The sequence below is a fragment of the Scyliorhinus torazame genome, chromosome 13 (assembly GCF_047496885.1).
Source record: "Scyliorhinus torazame isolate Kashiwa2021f chromosome 13, sScyTor2.1, whole genome shotgun sequence".
Classification (NCBI taxonomy): Eukaryota; Metazoa; Chordata; class Chondrichthyes; order Carcharhiniformes; family Scyliorhinidae; genus Scyliorhinus; species Scyliorhinus torazame.
This window is the reverse complement of record NC_092719.1, coordinates 86,922,046-86,939,732: the sequence shown is the minus strand read 5'-3', so window position 1 is coordinate 86,939,732 and position 17,687 is coordinate 86,922,046. Positions and strand designations below refer to the sequence as shown.

Sequence of the window (17,687 nt, the reverse complement as noted above, 5' to 3'; positions counted from 1 at the left end):
GACGCCGAAACGACCCTCTTATGCACTGAACTGATCTCTTCATACATCTTCTCTACTGAGTAGTACTACACTCCGTATGCTTCAACCGATGCCTGTGTCTATGTATTTACATTGTGTATTTATGTTTGTGCTTTGTTTTTTTTTCATGTATAAATGATCTGTCTGGACTGTAGTTTTATCGTTGCTTACTAAATTTGTTTATGACTTCCGGGTGCGGCGATGACCAGCTGAGTCGCACGTTTCGGCAGCTCCCGGTGGAACGGACTTTTGGGCTGTTAATAGGAGCCCCATCGGCAATTTTAACGGCAAATAACACTGTGCGGTAATCCAGAAGGGAATCCCCCCTGGACACGGATGGAAAAAAGAGAGGAAAGTAGCCGGATTGCGGTGGATCCTCTAGAGCAGCGGCCAGGAAGGCAGGCACAAAGCAAGATGGCGTCGGAAGGAGGCAGTTTAATATGGGGCCCTGACCAACAAGAGTTCCTGCGGCGTTGCGTAGATGAACTGAAGAAGGAGTTGTTGGCCCCGATATTACAAGCGATTGAGGGGCTAAAGGAGGAGCAAAAGACCCAGGGACAGGAGCTTCGGCTCGTGAAGGCAAAGGCTGCTGAGAATGAGGACGACATACAGGGCCTGGTGGTGAAAACAGAGATCCACGAGGCACAACACAAAAGATGTGTGGAAAGGCTGGAAGTGCTGGAGAACAATGCGAGGAGGAAGAACCTAAGGATTCTTGGTCTTCCCGAAGGTGCAGAAGGGGCGGACGTCGGGGCAGATGTGAGCACGATGCTGCACTCGTTAATGGGATCGGAGGCACCGACGGGTCCGCTGGAGGTGGAGGGAGCCTATCGGGTTATGGCGCGAAGACCGAGGGCTGGAGAAATTCCTCGAGCAATAGTGGTGAGATTTCTCCGATATAAGGACAGAGAGATGGTCCTCAGATGGGCAAAGAAAACTCGGAGCAGTAGGTGGGAGAACGCGGTGATCCGCGTACATCAAGATTGGAGTGCGGAGGTGGCGAGAAGGAGGGCAAGCTTTATTCGGGCCAAGGCGGTGTTGCATAAAAGGAAGGTCAAATTCGGAATGCTGCAACCGGCAAGACTGTGGGTCACACATCGAGGGAAACACCACTACTTCGAAACGGCAGATGAGGCGTGGACATTTGTTGTCGAGGAGAAGCTGGAGTGAGCGGGCCAGAAAAAGAACGTTTGGGACAAAAGTGTGGGGGGGGTGAATTTGTGGGATGAAGGGGGAAAAGGGGGAAGAGAGGACTTCCCAAGTTGTTAAACCTGCGACCCTGCAACTTCTCTCTCTTCCCCATGTCGTGGGGGAGGGGGTGAGGGAGGACCTGGGACCCTGACGCTGTAAAGCCATAGTGCTAACCAGAGGTGCTCACCACCTGTGCCTTGAATGGGATAACCTTGCCCTTCACTACCACATTCAACATTTCCCATACCACTGACAGCAAGACCTCCCCGTTCCTATTGAACCCTACGTAATCTTCAATCATCTTTCCCATTTTGATACAAAAATTTGGGTCTGCCAAAAGTCCTGCCTTGAACCTCCACGCCAGCCTCTGAGTTGACCCCTTCTCCATGACCATGTCCACCCAGTGTGGAGCATGGTCAGAAATAATGATGGCAGAATATTCTGCCTTCCTTTCCCCAGCTAACAGCATCTTCCCCATCACAAATAAATCAATCCTCAGATACACATTGTGTACTGGCGAAAAAAAAATATTCCCAGTCCTGCGTACAAAAACCTTCACAGGTCCACCCTGCCCATCTCTTTCATAAATGCCCCCCCCCCACCTCCCCCCAAAGGGGGTCAACAAACACAGCTTGGACATGTCCGCTTTCAGATCCAACACTGTATTCAAGTTCCCTCCCAGTATTAACTGGTGCGTATCGAAATCCAGAATGGCAGCCAACAGCTTTTTCATAAATCCTACGTTGGCCCAATTCGGGGCACATGCGCTAATCAACACCAGCAACCTCCTTTCTAATGCACCCGTTACTATTATGTACCTGCCCCCTGATGAGGGGGCCACCACATTCTCCATCTGAAACTTCACCCTCTTACCTGTTACATTCTGGTGCTTGGCTGGTAGGAATCATGCACAATAGAACTTCTAGTTCTTGACTAGTTAGATATTTATTATTAAGCAAATGCGTAATTCAAATAACTGAGAAATATATCAAAAAACTACTACCTATAATAAATTATCCTAGTGCTACTGCAAGTATGACTACCTACTATCACGACTATCTCCAGACTCCTCAAAGTACAGTCACGTGGTAATTCTGTACTGCCACCTACTGGTTGGAGGTGAGAAACATTACTATTTCCTCCTGGTGCTTCGGTTTCCTCCCACTGTCCAAAGATGTGCAGTTTAGGTGGATTGGAAATGCTAAATTGCCCTTAGTGTCCAAAAAGGTTAGGTGGGGACTTCTGGTTGCGGCTATGCAGAGCTAAGTTGCACGTTTGGCAGCTCCCACTTGGAACGGACTTTTGGGCTCTTTTCAGGGCCCCCAGCGGCATTTTTTCGACATTTCCTGGTGTGGAAAGAAGATTGCAATATTCCCCCGACAGTGTATGGCTTGGACCAGGAGCGGGGCGACTAAAAAGTGGTGGTGAACCCAAAGAAAGTGCGAGGGAAGAAGAGCAAGATGGAGGCGGGCGGGGACCAGGCAGGGTGGACGCAGTGGGCGCAGGAGCAGCAGGAGGCTATCCAGCGCTGCTTCAGGGAGATCAAAGCGGACCTGCTGAAGCCGATGAAGGCTTCTATCGACAAGCTGCTGGAGACCCAGACTGCCCCGGGGGTGGCGATCTGTGAGGTCTGACAAAAGATCTCCGACAATGAGAGATCTCCGACAACAGTTCGAGGAGATGGCGAATCGGTCGAGGCGGAAGAATTTGCGGATCCTGAGCCTCCCGGAGGGGCTGGAGGGGTCAGGCGTGGGGGCTTGTGTGGTCATCATGTTAAACTCGCTGATGGGAGCGGGGTCCTTCCAGGGGCCCCTGGAGCTGGAAGGGGCCCATAGAGTGCTGGCAAGGAGGCCCAAGGCTAACGGGCTGCCGCGGGTGGTGCTGGTGCGGTTTCACCGGTTCGCTGATCGGGAGTGCGTGCTCAGGTGGGCCAAGAAAGAGAGGAGCAGAAGGTGGGATAACGTGGAGGTTCGAATGTACCAGGACTGGAGCGCGGAGGTGGCGAAGAAGAGGGCCGGGTACAACCGGGCAAAGGCGGTGCTGCACAGGAAGGGGGTGAAGTTTGGCATGCTACAGCCGGCGCGACTGTGGGTCACCTACAAGGACCGGCACCATTATTTTGAGTCCCCGGAGGAGGCGTGGGCCTTTGTTCAGGCCGAGAAGCTGAACACAAACTGAGGGTCGGGATGGGTGGTCGGAGATTGCTGTTGGTGTGTTACATTTTGAGGGGGGGTTCTTTGCTCTTGTTTCTTTTTGGTTCGGTGTGGGTGGTTAGGGTGGGTTGGGCACTGTTTTGGTTGGGTCTGTCGGGTGGGCTCTTGGAGGGGGGTAAGTAAATGGAGTAGGGGTGGATGGCTGGTAGGGGGGATGGGGCTCCTCGGGGGAGTGTGAGGCCGAAGTCGGGGGTGAGGGGATTGGGCCTGTAAAAGGAGCTGCGTCAGAGGTGGCGGGGCCGGGCAGGTGGAAAGCGAGGGCTTTTTCCCACGTTGAAGGCTGGAGGGGGCGGGGCCGGGGCGGGGAAGCGAGGGTTGTTTCCCGTGCTTGGGATGGAAAGGGGAGGCGGAGAGCCTGCTGATGGGTAATGGAGGAGGAGGGTATGTCCCACAATGGGAGGAGTCGAAGGAGAGGCGGGAGTGGCCGGGGTCAGCAGGAGTGAGCTGACCTGCGGGAGTGCAATGGGGGGTGCAAAGCAGTGAGGAGGGGTCCTAGCTGGGGGAGGGGGGGGGGAACCGGGTTGCTGCTGGTATGGTCAAGGGGGAGCTGGAGTGAGTAGAGGGGGTTGGGACAGGGGTCTGCCGCCGTGGGGAACGGGCCGGGCGTGGGGTGCGGGCGAGTGGCTGGCCGAGGAGGGGTTATGGCTAGTCGGCGGGAGAGGGGGCCGGGAAGACACCTGATCCGGCTGATAACTTGGAATGCAAGGGGAGTGAACGGGCCGGTCAAGCGGGCCCGGGTGTTCGCGCACCTGAAGAGGCTGAAGGCGGATGTGGTCATGCTCCAGGAGACACATCTGAAGGTGGCAGACCAGGTAAGACTGAGGAAGGGGTGGGTAGGTCAGGTGTTTCATTCGGGGCTGGATGCCAAAAATCGGTGGGGGGGGGGGGGGTGGCGATCTTAGTGGGAAAGAGGGTGTCGTTCGAGGCGTCGAGCATTGTGACAGACAATGGCGGCAGGTACGTAATGGTAAGTGGTAAGCTGAAAGGGGAGAGGGTGGTGCTGGTCAACATGTACTCCCCGAACTGGGACGATGCGGGTTTTATGTGGCGCATGTTGGGTCGGACTTGGAAGTGGGGGGCCTGGTAATGGGGGGGGGGGACTTTAACACTGTGTTGGATCCAGCACTGGATCGCTCCAGGTCTAGGACGGGTAGGAAGCCGGCGGCGGCTAAAGTGCTGAGCGGGTTTATGGACCAGATGGGAGGGGTGGACCCTTGGAGATTTGCAAGGCCGGGGGCTAGGGAATTTTCATTCTTCCCGCATGTTCATAAGGCTTATTCCCGGGTCAACTTTTTTATTATGAGGAGGGCGCTGATAGCGAGAGTAGAGGATACCGAGTACTCGGCGATAGCCATTTTGGATCACGTTGGGTAGACCTCGGGTAGCATTGGGTAGACCTCGAGCTGGGGGAGGAGATTGACCAGCGCCCGTCGTGGCGCTTGGAGGTGGGGTTGTTGGCGGATGAGGAGGTGAGTGAGCGGGTCCGAGGAAGCATAGAGAGATACCTGAAGGTCAACGATAACGGGGAGGTCCGAGTGGGGATGGTATGGGAGGCGCTGAAGGCGGTAGTTAGGGGAGAGCTGATCTCCATTACGGCCCACAAGGAGAGGAGAGAGCAGAGGGAGAGGGAGAGGCATGTGGGGGAGATGGTGAGGGTAGACAGGAGGTATGCGGAGGTGCCTGAGGGACTGTTGAGGGAGAGGCGTAGTCTCCAGGCCGAATTCGACCTGTTGACCACCAGGAAGGCGGAGGTGCAGTGGAGGAAGGCCCAGGGGGCAATTTATGAGTATGGGTAAAAGGCAAGCCGGATGCTGGCGCATCAGCTTCGGAAGCGGGATGCAGCTAGGGAGATCGGGGGAGTTAAGGATGGGGAGTGAGTGTGGTTCTGAGTGGGGTTGGCATCAATGGGGTCTTCAGGGACTTTTATGAGGAACTGTATCGGTCCGAGCCCCCACTGGAGGAGGGAGGGATGGGCCGCTTTCTGGACCAACTGAGGTTTCCGAAGGTGGAGGAGGGGCCTGTGGCGGGATTGGGGGCCCCGATTGGGCTGGAGGAGCTGGCCAAAGGGATAGGGAGCATGCAGGCGGGGAAGGCACCGTGGCCGGACGGTTTCCCCGTCGAATTCTACATAAAATACGTGGGCCCGTTGCTAGTTAGGACCTTCAATGAGGCCAGGGAGGGGGGGGCTCTTCCCCCGACGATGTCCCGGGCACTGATCTCCTTGATCCTGAAGCGGGACAAGTGTGGGTCTTACAGGCTGATTTTGTTGTTAAACGTAGATGCCAAGATGCTGGCGAAGGTCTTAGCCATGAGAATTGAGGATTGTGTGCCGCAGGTGATCCACGAAGACCAGACGGGGTTCGTGAAGGGGAGGCAGTTGAACACGAATGTGCGGAGGCTCATAAACATTATTATGATGCCGGCGAGGGAGGGGGAGGTGGAGATAGTGGTGGTGAGGAACGCTGAGAAGGCCTTCGATAGGGTAGAGTGGGGGTACTTGTGGGAGGTGCTGAAGAGGTTCGGGTTTAAGGAGGGGTTTGTCAGGTGGATTAGACTGTTGTATGAGGTTCCGATGGCGAGTGTGGCCACGAACAAGAGGAGGTCTGAGTACTTTTGGTTGCATCGAGGGACGAGGCAGGGGTGTCCCCTGTCTCCCTCCCTGCTCTTCGCACTGGCGATTGAACCCCTGGCTATGACACTGAGGGAGTCGAGGAACTGGAGGGGGTTGGTGCGGGGTGGGGAGGAGCATAGGGTGTCGCTCTATGCGGACGACTTGCTGCTATATGCGGCGGACCCAGTGGGGGGGAATGCCGGAGGTAATGATGATCCTCAGGGAGTTCGGGGATTTCTCAGGGTACAAGCTCAACATGGGGAAGAGCAAGTTGTTCGTGGTTCACCCAGGGGACCAGGAGAGGGGGATTGGCGAGCACCCACTAAAAAGGGCGGAGAGGAGCTTCAGGTATTTGGGGGTCCAGGTGGCCAGGAGCTGGGGGCCCTGCATAGACTTAATTTCACGAGGTTAGTGGAGCAAATGGAGGAGGAGTTCAAGAGGTGGGACGCATTGCCGCTGTCCCTGGCGGGTAGGGTGCAGTCAGTTAAGATGACGGTGCTCCCAAGGTTTTTGTTCCTATTCCAGTGCCTCCCCATTCTTATCCCGAAGCCCTTCTTTAGGCGGGTCAACAGGAGCATAACGGGGTTTGTGTGGGCGCGAGGGACTCCGAGGGTGAGAAGGGTGTTTCTGGAGCGGAGTAGGGATGGGGGGTGGGGGGGGGCTGGCGCTGTCCAACCTCTGTGGGTACTACTGGGCTGCCAATGTGGCGATGGTGCGCAATTGGGTGATGGAGGGGGTTGCATGGAAGAGGCTGGAGATGGTGTCTTGTGGGGGTACGAGTCAGGTGGCACTGGCAACGGCGCTGCTGCCGCTCCCTCCAATGAGGTATACCACGAGCCCGGTAGTGGCGGCTACCCTCAAAATCTGGGGGCAGTGGAGGCAGCACAGGGGGGAAGTGGAGGCCTCGGTGTGGACCCCAATACGGGGGAACCACCTGTTTGTCCCAGGGAGAATAGATGGAGGGTTTTCGGGGTGGCACAGGGCAGCGATAAGAAGGTCGGGGGACCTGTTTGTGGATGGGAAGTTCACGAGCCTGGGTGAGCTGGAGGAGAAGTATGGGCTCCCCCCCAGGGAACACCTTTAGGTATTTACAGGTAAGGGCGATTGCCAGGCAGCAAGTGATGGAATTCCCGCGGCTGCTGCCACGCACAGCACAAGACAGGGTGCTCTCGGGGGGGTGGGTTGGGGAGGGGAAGATCTCGGCAACTTACCAGGTGATGCAGGAGGAGGAGGAGGCCTCGGTGGTGGAGTTGAAAGGTAAGTGGGAGGAGGAGTTGGGAGAGGAGATCGAGGAGGGTACGTGGTTCCTCTTTGTGCGCGAGGCTCAGCCTCATACAGTTTAAGGTGCTGCACAGGGCACACATGACCGGGACAAGGATGAGCCGGTTCTTTGGGGGTGAGGACAGGTTTGTCAGGTGCTATGGGAGCCCAGTAAATCACACCCATATGTTCTTGGCATGCCCAACGCTGGAGACATTTTGGAAGGGCGTAGCGAGGACGGTGTCGGGGGTGGTAGGATCCAGGGTCAAACCGGGCTGGGGGCTCGCAATATTTGGGGTTGCAGGGGAGCCGGGAGTGCAGGAGGCGAAAGAGGCCGGTATTCTGGCCTTTGCGTCCCTGGCAACCCGGCGAAGGATTCTTCTTCAGTGGAAGGATGCGAGGCCCCCAAGCGTGGAATCCTGGAACAACGATACGTCGGGGTTTATTAAATTGGAGAGGGTAAAATTCACCTTAAGGGGATCGGTACAAGGGTTCTCCAGGCGGTGGCAACCGTTCTTGGACTTCCTGGCAGACCGGTAGACAATGGTCAGCAACAGCAGCAACCCAGGGGGGGTTCTATTTTATTTTTGTTTGTTTACACTGGGGGATCTGAGGGGGTGTATATACTTGCTATGTTTGCTTTGTGTTAATTCAGGGTGTTAATTTATTATTTATGTATAGCGGGGAGGGGGGCACGGGGGTTGTTTTATTTTGTTCCGTATTTAATTGTATTGGGTTCCTTTTTCATTTTGTTGTTGATATTTTGTGAAAACCTCAATAAAAATTATTTTTAAAAAAGGTTAGGTGGGATTTCTAGGTTACGGGGATAGGGTGGAGGTGTGGGCTTAAGTAGGGTGCTCTTTCCAGGGGTCGGTGCCGACTCGATGGGCCGAATGGCATCCTTCTGCACTGTAAATTCTAAAATTCTATGATTTATATAATTGCTTATGCATGGGCTTGGAGCAGGGTTCACCTTCTGGGTAAAACTCCTATACAACGCTCCCATGGCGAGCGTACGGACAAACAACACCAACTCCCGATACTTCCAGCTGCACAAGGATGCCCATTGTCCCCGCTGCTGTTCGCTCTAGCGATCGAACCATTAGAAATCGTTCTCAGAGCAGCAAAAACCTGGAGGGGGATCCGAAGGGGAGGCAGAGAGCACAGAGTCTCACTCTATGCACATGGACGGAATCATCGCGCCCCTGAAAGAGTTTTGTGCCTTCTCGGGCTACAAACTCAACATGAGCAAAAGCGAGATCTTCCCGGTACACCCACAAGTAGGGGGGGCAGCACTAATGGGACTGCCGTTCAAACAAGCTCGACACAAATTCCGCTACCTGGGGAACAAATTAGCCCATGACTGGAAAGTGATCCACAAATGGAACTCAGCAGTCTGACAGAGGAAGTCAAAAAGGACCTGCAAAGATGGAACACACTCCCATTCTCCCTCGCGGGGAGAGTCCAGACGATCAAAATGAACATACTGCCCAGGTACCTCTTCCTACTTAGATCTATCTCGAACTACTTCCCCAAGGCCTTTTTCAAAGCACTAGACAAACTAATCATGGCGTTCGTATGGGGGGTGGGAAGAATGCTAGGATCCCAAAGAAGGTCCTGTAAAAAACAAAATCCAGGGGGATGCTAGCCCTCCCAAACCTACAATTCTACCACTGGGCGGCGATGGCCGAGCTAATAAGGATCAAGGAGCCAGAAGCCGAGTGGGTGTCTGCGGAGGAGGCCTCCTGCAACGGCGGCACTCACATCCCCACCCAAAAAACACTCCAGCAGCCCAGTGGTGATCGCCACACTCCAGTCCTGGAATCAACTACGGAAGCAATTTGGCCTGACCAAAACGTCGGACAAAGCCCCTGTAGCCATCTGGGATGGCCACTTCCAACTAGGTACAGAGCAACACGCAAAGACTAACAGGTAAAATGGACAAGCCAAGAATCAGGCAGGCTCAGAGCCTGAAATGCATATTTGTCAGCAAAATCCAGATGGCATCGAAACTCCATCCCATGCTAATCAGGCCAATCCCCATCCCATGCTAATCCCCAAAACAAAGGACTGGTACTCCAGCAACCGGGACAGTCCCAGACATTTCGGTGCCACTCCCTGTCCAAGGGAAACGCAAACAACAGGGTCAATGACGACTTGGGACATGCCCAGCCATCCAGATCACCGCCACGTATTGGCTAAGGAATAGAACAGAGTGATCAGCGATCACCCAATTAGTGGGACCTAAACTGAAGGACTGCCCAAAAGAGCGCGAAAACCCCCCAAGTATAAAGGAAGAGTTCGCCATATGTTCGCTCTCTTTTGGACTTGGTACCCCGGTCACGGCCATCGCCAACTGCAGCAACACCAAATGCAAGTTCGAGTTCAACGCCCACTACCAGACGGATGAGCCCAGCTGAGCAGCAGTTACCACTTCGAACTCAAGAGATCCAGAATTGAACAGCGACCACTGTTTCCTGACCTAAACCGGGTGCCCGAAGTTAAGTACAGGTTGTCTTAGTAATAGGTGTAGTTGACTCGTAGTGTTTATGTTTCATGACTGATTGTATGTAAATAAAGTACCCTTGACCTTGAACTAACTAACTGGTGTTTGGCTCTTTGATCGATAGCCGGTTGAAACTTGTGGTGGTATCATTCGATACCTGGCGACTCTAAGCATTCGGACATAGACAATATAGAAAGAAGGCAAATTCACTGATTGCCCAGATTGGAACAGAGCCACAGAAAAGACCTAGTAGTAGCGAAAACGTACAACAGTTATTGGCGACATCTGACGGGACTCGACCCAGAAGTGACCGTGTCACTCCGAGAGAATCCACCACAGCATTTGAATTAGAATCCAAATTGGCAAAGTAAAAGAAACCACAAGCGAAGCCAGTATCGATCAAACCTCCAGAATTCGGAAGTGTGTAATTTTCATGCGTACTAACAAAGGGATACAAGGTAAACTCGATAGATTTTGTTGCGTGAAACTTTCAGGAGTTGCTTAAGCCGGAAAATAGCTTAAGCCGTACCCGTGTTTGCACCACCGCTTTATTCCCCCTGGTTCCAAATTTCCGGTAAGAGACAGAAGAGTATTTGTAGGGATGGCCATGAAGGTAATGGAACGCCTTATGCATCCACAAGAACCCGAGGTTGCAGCGACCAATAGATCAGAACAGTGTCCCGTATGGGGAGAAGAGATCAGGAAGTACCTAAAGGGGAAAGGATGGCCCCTATGGTCTGAGTTTTGCACGAATGATGAGACAGGTCTGTAGTGATCTGTACATCTGTACATACATCTGCAAATACACCAGGCACTACAGCACAGATGTAACAGCCACAGCATCACTAGAGGGCAGCATCAGAGGCGGGTAAAAAGGGTCCAGCCCAAGGGAGGATCCGCCTCACAAGGCTAGTAAGCAGCAGCAGACAGAGACAGCTCAGCATAGGCAGTTTACCTTAGCTTCACTGGTCAAATCGCTTGACTGTATTATATCTAGTTAAGCTCTGGAAACAGAACGAACCCATTGAATAAAGTATTTGTGCTAACTGGAAGTCTACAATCTTTATTCAGACTTAGAGAATAACATAAGGTCCTGGCAGCAGAGGATAGACTTGGTGGGACAGCCTGACCGAGATCCATAAAAAGAGTTTGACTAAGGTTTGTGAGCCGATGACAATCGTGTCCTGTCTGGCACAATTGCGAGGCACAGAGGAGGTCATGAAGACGCTCCGCAAGCAGCTAGAGGAGAATGAGAAAAGTAGAGAGGAAGATTTAAGTGAATGCGAGAGGTTAAATGTACAGCTCCGGGAGCAGTTAGCAGCGAAGGACAAGGAAATGGATGATGTCAAGAGGGCACATCAATCCTGTCTCACCCACCTTAGCAGCTTCCAAATCCAATATGATAAGGCCTACCAGGTCACACAGCGTGCTGTAGTGGTGAGAGAAGAGACAGAGAATCAGGTACAGCAGCTAAAGAAACAATGTGAGGACCTAAAAGCAGCCCTCCGAGCACTCCACAGTTCCACCACGGAACAGAGACAGAGTTCGGTGGACCATGCCAAATGCAGACAGCAAATTGCAAGGTTGCAATCCCTGCTATCAGTTCAGAATGGGTTTAGAAACACCTTTGGCCCACAGCTAGACCAGGAAGACGGCCCCGATTGGCACAAACTCAGCGAAACGGCCCAACAGTGCGCAAGCGAGACTGAGAATCAAAATAGAGCCCCTCAGGCCCCGAAGAGAAAAGCACCCGCACCACCGACTGCACAGGCAGCACCCAACCCAATGAACCCCATCACCACACAGCGCAGGGTGGCCACGGAAGACCAACCTGATTTTGTGTACACCACCCCATTATCGATCTCCCAGTTACGAGACACCCGCGAGAAGATAGAGATGTTCCACCCCACATCGGACCCACATCACTTTTTCGAGTTAGTAAAACAACAAACCCTGATGTATTGTTTAGACGAGCCGGAGCAGGTTAAGCTCATAGTTATGTGCTTAGACCTCTCAGTTAGTTCAGCCCTTCCCGACCCACAAAATGTAGGAGGAGTTGGCCTCCAAGAAATGAAAACGGCCATTTTAGACGCCACAGGATATAACAGAGGTGATCCAGTAGACGGACTCAGCCGGTGCAGGCAGAAAAAGGGAGAGCATCCAACAGTGTTTGCTGGGCGCCTTTGGATCCATTTTACTGCGGTATTCGGTGAGTTAGCCCGCGCCCATTTATCAGCAGACAATACGGCCAAATGGACATGGTTAGAACAGGGACAGGAATGGTTGTTGGAAGTTCCGGGGTATAGATGTTTCAGTAAGAGTAGGGAAGGTGGTAAAAGAGGTGGAGGAGCAGCATTGTTAATCAAGGATAGTTTAACGGCTGCAGAAAGGCAGTTTGAAGGGGATCTGCCTACTGAAGTAATATGGGCCGGAGTTAGAAATAGGAAAGGAGTGGTCACATTGTTAGGAGTTTTCTATAAGCCCCCAAATAGTAATAGAGATGTGGAGAACAAAATTGCAAAACAGATTATGGATAGGTGTGGAGGTCTCAGGGTAGTTGTCATGGGTGACTTTAACTTTCCAAATATTGATTGGAACCTCTATAGGTCAAACAGTTCAGATGGGGCAGTTTTTGTACAGTGTGTGCAGGAGGGTTTCCTGACACAATAGGTGAATAGGCCGACAAGAGGGGGGGCCACATTGGATTTGGTACTGGGTAATGAACCGGGCCAAGTGTTAGATTTGTTTGTGGGAGAGCACTCTGGAGGTAGTGACTACAATTCGGAGTCTTTCACTATTGCAATGGAGAGGGATAGGGCCATACGGCAGGGCAAGGTTTATAATTGGGGCAGGGGTAATTATGATGCGATTAGGCAAGAATTAGGGAGCATAGGATGGGAACAGAAACTGTCAGGGAAAGGCACAAATGAAAAGTGGAGCTTGTTCAAGGAACAAGAGTCCTTGGGAGGCATGTCCCTGTCAGGAAGAAGGAGATGGCCGTGTGAGGGAACCATGGTTCACAAAAGAGGTTGAATAAAAAGGGCTTAGGAGATCTAGGAGGGGGCATGAGAAGTCCTTGGCGGGTCGGATCAAGGAAAATCCCAAGGCTTTTTACTCTATTGTGAGAAATAAAAGAATGACCAGGGTGAGGGTAGGGCCGGTCAAGGACAGTAGTGGGAACTTGTGCATGGAGTCAGAAGAAATAGGAGAGGTATTGAATGAATACTTTTCTTCAGTGTTCACAAAGGAAAGGGGCCATGTTTTTGAGGATGAGAGTGTGATTCAGGTGGGTAGGCTGGAGGAAGTAGATGTTCTGGGGAAGGATGTATTAGCAATTTTGAAAAACCTGAGGGTCGACTAGTCCCCTGGGCCAGATGGGATATACCCAAGGATTCTTTGGGAGGCAAGGGATGAGATTGCAGAGCCTTTGGGTTTGATCTTTGGGTCCTCGTTGTCCACGGGGATAGTGCCAGAGGACTGGAGAGTGGCGAATGTTGTTCCTCTGTTCAAGAAAGGGAAAGGAATGACCCTGGTTATTATAGGTGGGTTAATCTTAGTTCGGTGGTCGGTAAGTTAATGGAAAAGGTCCTGAAGGATAGGATTTATGACCATTTGGAAAGATGCACACCAAGAACCTGCATGGGTAAATGAAGGCAGCGGTACAGCGCAGCACCCCAAGACACAGGAATGCTATAATTGCGGACAGAAAGGACATTATGCCCAAGTATGTCAAGCCCCCCCGAAGCAGCAAAGGAATCAGCACCCACACGCGCCCCCCCCCAGAAACAATACCCGACCCATTCACAGCGTTAGCGCCCGACCAGATAATTCGGCCACGAGTGGCACTGATTGACGGTGTTGGCTCCCCAACATGGGTCTGCGATACCCTTTGGGATAAGTCCGGAAAACCGGCAGTCGCAGGCACAGTCTGGGGACACCCCATAGAGTTCCTTTGGAACACAGGAGGGTCCCGAACCACGTTAAACTCCAGAAAGAGATATGGTCTACTACGGATACCATTACCCATACACCTGACTTTACAGGTCACCTCCAGCAGGGACACATCACAGCCCCTGTGGACGCACAGCTCGGTAATATTAGGACAAAACATTTGGTTGTTTTAGTATACTTGCCCCAGGCAGCAGAACACATTCTCGGTATCGATTTCATGAGTACACACAACCTCTCATTCGACTCAGTTAACCGGTGCATATGGAAAATGGCTAGCGCAGCACGAGCCCCCGCCACGCTCGCAGTCGGAGATTATGCCCATAGAATCAGCTCAGTAGGAGTACTGGTTTGATCCACAAACCATTACCACATGAAAAGCAGTTAGAGAGGTCTTGAAAAGACATAAGGCAGCATTTACCCAGCACAAGCACGACTGCGGTAAACTCCCAGGTGTTGTAAACATTACAGGTCCCGATCCCAAGCCCCGGAAACAGTACGGCTTCCCCCAGCAAGCCGAGGGAGAGATAGCCAAGGTAATTCAAAGCTTATTAAAGCAAGGCGTGATTCAACCCGTTGCATCTACAAATAATGCCCCGATTTGGCCAGTAAGAAAACCCGATGGAACATGGCGACTGACCATCGACTACAGAGAATTGAACAAAGTGACTCCCCTAGCATCCCCCACCGTTGACACAAGTCCCGAGACCATGTTGAGACAGGGACTCCAGTTGACATTTTTTTCGGTATTAGACATCAGTAGTCGCTTTTGGTCCATTCCACTGGACAAAGCATGCCAGTATAAATTTGCGTTCACCTTCCAGGGACAGCAGTACACGTGGACGTGCCTTCCACAACTCCCCCTCCATTTTTCACAGACAATTGGCAAACTGATTATCTAAATTTTCCCACCCTGAATGCCTTGTCCAGTATGTGGACGACTTGCTCCTACAGAGTGACACCAAGGAAGAGCACATCTCGCTTCTTTCTGAATTATTGGAACTCCTTACAACGATTTGATGCAAAATTAACCCCAAGAAAGCCCAAATTCTTCAAGGAATGGTCACTTATTTAGGTACAGTCATCGCGCATGGGTAGCGTTAAATAGAACTCAAACGGATTGATGCCATCGTAAATTTGCCCTTGCCCCAAAACGGTACAGCCCTCCGGTCATTTTTAGGACTAGTTGGTTATTGTCGGAACCATATCGACGGATTCGCCACAAAGGCAGCCCCACTCTCCGAGTTACTAACGAAACAGGCACCATGGAAATGGCTTCCACAGCACACGGATGCCGTGGATGCATTGAAATGCGCCCTGAGCATAGCCCCTGCTTTGCAAGCCCCCCGATCCCCCCTCCCCGTACGCGTGAGAGGGAGCGACCACAGATCGCACCCTTTTGGCTGTACTCCTGCAGGAAAGGCACGATCATCTGGGACCCGTGGCCTATGCCTCACGAGTCTTAGATCCGGTCGAACAAGGATTTTCAGCCTGCGAGAGGCACCTATTAGCAGTTTTTGGGCGGTACAGTACTTCTCGTACATAACCGGACTCAACCCAGTAACCATTTGACCAAGCACACCCCGACACAGCTTTTAATGGACGGCAGACTAAAAGACGGCACAGTAAGCCAAATTCGAGCAGCACGATGGACCCTGCTCCTACAGGGACGCGATAACGGACCAAAACGCACACGTTTCTGGCCGATAACTTGCATAATTCAGGGACCCCACATGAGTGCGAGATCATAGCCCCAAAACACACCACAGGACCCTTTGTTCCAAAGTCGGTACCAAGAAAGGCAGCCCACAGACAAAGCCCTGAGAATTTATGAAAATGGATCCTCCACAGTTCTTGAGGGAAGAAGGATAACAGGCTGTGGCATTTATGTAGAGGATGCGCAGGGGCGCGCTTTAGAAGAGATAGGTTTAAAGTTGTCTGGACACTTAGTTCGCAGGCAGCCGAGTTAGCAGCCAGTGCTTTCATTGTCCAGCACCCCAATTCATTCCCGACCCCTGCAGGCATATATTCGGACAGTTTGTACTTCTGCAACAGCCTTACAGAATTCCTACCCCTGTGGGAATCGAGAGGATTTATTTCCGTGGATGGAAAACCTCTACACTCAGTCCCACTACTCAAACATATCCTTCAGACAGCTAAAGGCAGAGAATACGACATCATCAAACTAAGAAGTCACCATCGCTCCTCCCCACCCGGTAATGTAAAAGTTGATGCCCTAGCGAAGGCAGGCTCACGGCATGGCCACTTTTGGCAACCCCCCGAGTGCCCCAGTACACGCAGTTCAGGTCTCACAGACCAGCAACCAAGGCCTAGGCCAGGCACAAAAAGAAGACGAAGCATTAAAGAAGATTTTAAAAGGAAACTTCCCAGCTCCCTATAAAAAATTTGGAAATTCTTTGACGGTCCATGAGGGAATCGTTCTAAAAGATGGAGTTTATGTAGTCCCTACCCAGGACAGAAACAAGATAATTTGCAAATTCCATGATGAACATGGACATCAAGGGATTGAATCACCCTTGCCCACCTCCGACCCCACTGCTGGTGGCCCGAGATGAAAACCGACGTTTCCCACTACGTCGAAAATTGTTTCATTTGTGCTCAAAACAACCCCAATAGGTTTGCGAGAAAAGCCCAGGTCCGACACACCCGTCCTGTAAATGGCCCGTGGACAAACCTCCAATTAGATTATATTGGCCCCCTCCCCCCCTGCAGGAATGGTTACAAGTATGTGTTAGTGGTGATAGACACATTTACGAAATGGGTCGAAGCATTCCCATTGAGAACGAACACAGCCAAGGCCACCGCAAAGGTCTTAACAGAACAGATTTTTACATGATGGGGACTCCCTCGTAGTATTGAATCGGACCAAGGGTCCCACTTTACGGGAAGGGTCATGAAAAATGTAATGACGATATTTGGAATTAAACAAAAGTTCCACATTGCATTGGCACCCGCAGTCCAGCGGCATTGTGGAGTGCATGAATCGGACGCTAAAAGCCACACTAAGGAAAATGGTGCAGCAGCACAACACAACATGGGACACAGTGCTCCCATTCGCACTGATGTTTATCAGGAACACAGTGTCGAGCTCGACAGGATATACCCCCCATACCCTCATGACCGGACGATCCATGAAGGGTACCGAATACTTATTCGAACTTGATTTGGCCAGCCCCACAGTCACTGCCCTGACCCATGAGAATGCAGTCCAGTCCATGGTAGAGAATATTAAAGCAGCACAGCTTGCTGCAGCTGTTCAACTAGGTGCTAAGCGAAAGCAGAGTAAGGCCTGCTTTGACAAAACAGTACACCTGATAGAGTATACAGTCGGACAGCAAGTAATGATCACCTTATACAACCCTAGTTCATTCCTCTCCCCTAAATTTGCAGGACCCTATTCAATTTCAGACAAAGCAAGCCCCTCGGTTTATAAAATCACGTTTCCAAACGGAAAATCAGGATGGTTCCATGTAAATCAGCTTAAGGTTTATGGAACGCAGTGCAGCCACTCGCACCACCTCTCATTGGCGCTGGCAGACACTGAGGACCCGTCCATTGACAACCCGAGTTCCCCCTCCCCCAGCAGCACGTCCACAGACAAGACCTTGACCACGCCCCAGAATCAAATTTCACCCTGACGCTTGATTCGGCTGCCAGTGACAGCACTACCGAAGCCCCTGAGAGACCCGAACAAAGATCCCTCGAACCAGGCCCCAGTCACTACAGGCCCAAAGACCCTGACGACGATACTCTCAGCCCCTTTGAAACAATTTATCTGCCCAATCCGGAACCTGACCCACCACCCGACGATAGCGACACCCCCCTGACAACCTCCCTACGGACCATGAAGCACTGGCACCGTGACAATTCCTGTTGCTTGATGAGAAATAATGAAATGGACTCCACATCGGCACACGCT

General features: G+C 52.1%; 1 protein-coding gene across 2 annotated transcripts in view; it reads right to left on the bottom strand.

The window, feature by feature from the left end:
• LOC140388177 (cilia- and flagella-associated protein 54-like) overlaps window positions 1–17,687 on the bottom strand; it is a 948,449-nt gene that overhangs the window by 302,492 nt on the left and 628,270 nt on the right. The gene's annotated exons all lie outside the window — the stretch shown is intronic.